We start from the raw sequence: 4527 nt of genomic DNA on the forward strand, positions 1-4527 counted from the left end.
ACTTAACTCGGGGTGACCACTATGCCCTGCTAACGGAGCAATCGGCTTAAGTCGGTAACGACTTAAGACGGTGCAACATGCTCACGCTTACTTAACTCGGGGTGACCATTATGCCCTGCTAACGGAGCAATCGGCTTAAGTCGGCAACGACTTAAGATGGTGCAACATGCTCACGCTTACTTAACTCGGGGTGACCACTATGCCCTGCTAACGGAGCAATCGGCTTAAGTCGGCAGCGACTTAAGACGGTGCAACATGCTCGCACTTACTTAACTCGGGATTACTACTATGCCCTATTAACAAAAGCAATCGATTTAAGTCAGCAACGACTTAAGGCGATTTCACATGCTTACGATTACTCATATAGGGGTGACCTCTATATCCCGTGAAGAAGTTTCATAATCATCACACAACATTTTACTCCTGCAAATTTACGTACTGCTGAATTCTAAAACAATAAGAATGTAACAGTAGCATTCAAATGTCGAGTTGGTGTCCTCTAACAAATATCCGAGCATGACAACCGCGCGCCCAAAGCACGCAATGTTTCTCTATTTTGCAACATCCTTCTCAGGAGCAACCGACGAAGAAGGGCGACTTGAGGAATCAAGAGCAGCACTCACATCGGCCCTTATATCGTCGGGAACAACCACGCCGGGTCTCCTCATCAAGATCCGCCCCGCGCGAATGGCTTTATCCATGGCTCTGTCGCGCTGGGCCCTCAGAGTAACGGAAGTTTCTTCAGCAACTTTGACAGCCAACTGAGCGGTCTCTAGCTCCTGGGCGATGGACTTCTTGGAAGCACACAGTTCCTTGATAGCAGCATCCTTAGCCGATATCAACTGCCTAAGGCGGATCACGTCGTCCGTGGATTCCTGCAGCTTACAGCAATGATTGTCCAACTCCTCCATGGTGAAGCGATGACTCCTCTCCAGGATGGTCAACGAGTTGCTGGAATCATGATATAGCCTGTCAAGATTGTCACGAGAAGCAACAAGGGCACATTTTTCTTCCTGTGAACAAGAATCAGCTTCTTCAAACATCAAGAAAGCAATAAGAACACGGCAATACAAGGCACAGTCTCATAAGTCACCTTTTCAGAATCAAGCTGAGCGCGAAGAGTAGAGTTCAGCGTGTCAGCGTCGTTCAGAGCAGCAGAGGCCTGGGCCAGCTCAGTCTGGCTTCGGGAATACTTTTCCTCAAAATCAGAGCACCGCCGGACCAGTTCAGCTTGACTCTGAGAATGTTTCTCCTCAAGAACAGAAAACTGCCGAGCCATATCTAGCGAGGAACAATCAAGCAAAAGGGTTAAATTAAGAAGCAGTTTAATAAGGTAGACGAAGGGAAGCAGAAAAGCACTAACCAGCATTCGTCGCCTGTAAATTAGAGACACGCTGTTGAAGCAGCACCGGATTCCAACGTGCCAAAGACGAAGCTCTTTCTGGAACAGGAACACCTTGCAACTTCAGCTGATTAGCCATTCCGTCCACCAATGCCTGATATTGAGGACAGATGAGTGCAAAGACAGCGGTTCGTCTGGTGTATAAATCAGACTAGAATAGATCATAGTACCTGAAGGTTGGAGAAGAATGAGGGGATTCCGAAATCATGAGAAATCAGTTGATGGCTTGGCGCAGGGTCGCCATCCGGAGCAGCTTGCAACGAACCAGCAGGAACCAATTCAGTGTCATCAGCAGAGCCCAAAACTTGGTCGTCAGGAACGCTAGCCTCTAAAGCGACTCCCTGACCAAAAGCTTGGGCTACTACCATGCAACCAGAGTGTGGAGGAGATCCTGCATGCACATCCATGGAAGTACAAGAGGGAGACCTCGCTCGGACACCCTCGGGGGCTGGATCATAGCTCGTGCTACCCACTTGAGCCGGATCGTCTCCGGCAACACCCTCGGGGGCTGGGTCGTGGCTCACGCTTCCCACCCGAGCCGAATCATCCCCGGCAACACCCACGGGGGCTAGGTAAGTGTCAACACTATCCTCGAGGCCCAAGTTCTCTGCGGTAGCCGCCTCTAAGGTTGAAGGTCCCTCAGCTACTTCCATGGGAGCAAGACGATCCAAGTCAGTTCCCTGACCCTCAAGACCGCGCTCCAAGGTCGATGAGGCGCGGGACGCTGCCCGGGATGACCCCAGCCCGGCGTCGAACACATCAGCACAAACATCCACCGCGTCACCATCCGCTGGCTCTGACAATAGATCCTCTGGAACCATATCTTCAAGAGTCTAATCAAAGTTCGCCAGAGACAATTCTTGTAGACCAATAAGGGCAGACAGAGCAGGAGAAGGGACTCCACTACTTTCCCCACTGGCTACATATTGCCGACTGTTCTTCCGAGTCAAAGGGACTTCATCTTCTTCCTCCCCCTCGTTTTCGTCAGCAGCACAGGCAGCACCAACATTGGGGTCAGCGACAGATGGAGCACACCCACTGGGATCGATGACAGATGGATCACACCCATTGGAGTCAGCATCGGTAAATTCAGGCACAGGCACTTCCTCAACAGCAGAAACCAAAGGACCAGCATCCTGATCCAAGCTAGATACTCGCCGAAGGCGTCTCTTTTTCTTTTTCTGCTCATCAGCATGAGAATCAAGTTGATTGGCTCGGCAAGGGCGTTTCGGGCGAGCACTGACAGGCCTCTGAATATCCAAGGTTGTACCGGTTTCCGGGAGAGGCGCCACCACCAATGTCCCAGCAGGAGCAGCGTCAGAAGAGTCCTCAGCCAGCATATCAAGCATAGCAGTTATCTCTGCATCACTAGGATCCAAAGGCACCTCAAAGTGGATCTGCCGTTCATCATCAGGAATTTCTCCGAGCGAAGCAACCAAAGCACTAACTTCTTCGGCAGAGGGTCGCACTCTAAGGCCCAAACCGCCATCAGCAGCAGGAGGATTCGACACAAAATGAGTAAAGGCCTTGGAAGGAGGCAGGTTCCAGGCCGAGTATGCGACAGGGGCGCCAACATTTGATACCTTGCCTCTAAGTATCATTTCAAGCTGGTTCACCAAGTCTACAGCAGGAATTCTTCTGTTAGTGACCCGGGTTGAGTCGGCTAGACCTCGGTACAGATAGGCCGGGCATGCCCTGTCCTTCAACGGCTGAATGTTCTTGAAGACAAAATTAGCAACCACCGCCTCTGCAGTCAGACCCCTCTCCTTCAGCAGTCCAACCTCAGCCAGCAAAGCCCCTGCCTCAGCCACCTCCTGGTCCGTGGAAGACTCGGTCCAACTCGGAGTACGAACATCCGACTGTCTCCCCGACCGTGGAGGGAGAGAATTCCCGTGGTTCTCAATAATAAACCACTCCAAGCGCCATCCTTTGATACTATCATTGAGTGGGATTTCAAGATAGTCAATCTTCCTCCCACGGCGCATCTCCAAACTCGCACCCCCCACCAGCTGATGCTGCCCCCGGCCATCCCAGGGCGATAGTGATACAACTACTTCCATAGTCCAAAATGTGGCAGGACGCCAAGAAAAGCCTCGCATAAATGAACATAAATGGAAATTTGCAGAATGGAATTGGGATTCAGATGGGTCAAATTAAGGCGATAGAAATCAAGGAGACCGCGGAAAAAGGGAGAAATAGGAAGAGCGAGACCGCGGAGAAGAAAAGGAACATAAATCACGGATTCGTGGGTATCCTCTGTTGGAACAGTGACCCCGTGGCAAATCCACCAAGAACAGAGCTCCTTTGGAGGAAGGACCCCGATGGACACGAGATGGAGAAGGTCAGGCTCAGAAACAACAGACATATGGTTACCTGCGAAAGGCAACTGGCTGTTGGGGTCGATAGGGGGAATCACTGCAGCGGATGAACTCAAGGCCTTTCGCTTGGGTGCCATCTCAACACCACCAGCGAACAGAGCGGGAGCCGAATTGCAGAGAGGATCTGGAGGCAGGAAAGCAAGAACTAGGGCACGGAAAGCAGAGGTGGCTGAAAGCGCAGTACATATGGGATCTTCCCGGGTCGGATACCGTTTCCAAAAAGCGCCCAGTCATCACCCGGCGGTTACTTCTAAAACACCGGTGTGCCATGTCATCACCCGGCGGTTACTTCTAAAGCACCAGTGTGCCACATCATCACTCGGCTATTATCCTCAAAGTGGCCGACGCAGCCCGTTCTAACTCGGCTGTTATTTCTAAAACGCCCACGTTACCATCATTCACTCGGCAGTTATCTCTAAAACGCCGACGTCGTCTTCAGTCGCTCGGCAGTTATCTCTAAAACACCGACGTCGTCTTCAGTCACTTGGCAGTTATCTCTAAAACGCTGACGTCGTCTTCAGTCACTCGACAGTTATCTCTAAAACGCCGACGTCGTCACAAGTCACTCGGTTGTTACTTCTAAAAGCGCCAACGTGGTCATCAGTCATTCCAACGTTGATGTGGCTTCGTCATCATTTAGATGCTACTTCAGAAGCATAAATGTTGACAATAATAACTCGGCCATCACCCCTAAAAGCGACGATATGATGCCCGAGTTACTCAGTTACTATTCCAGAGGAATCAACT

The sequence above is a fragment of the Zea mays genome, chromosome 8 (assembly GCF_902167145.1).
Source record: "Zea mays cultivar B73 chromosome 8, Zm-B73-REFERENCE-NAM-5.0, whole genome shotgun sequence".
In the NCBI taxonomy this organism is placed as follows: Eukaryota; Viridiplantae; Streptophyta; class Magnoliopsida; order Poales; family Poaceae; genus Zea; species Zea mays.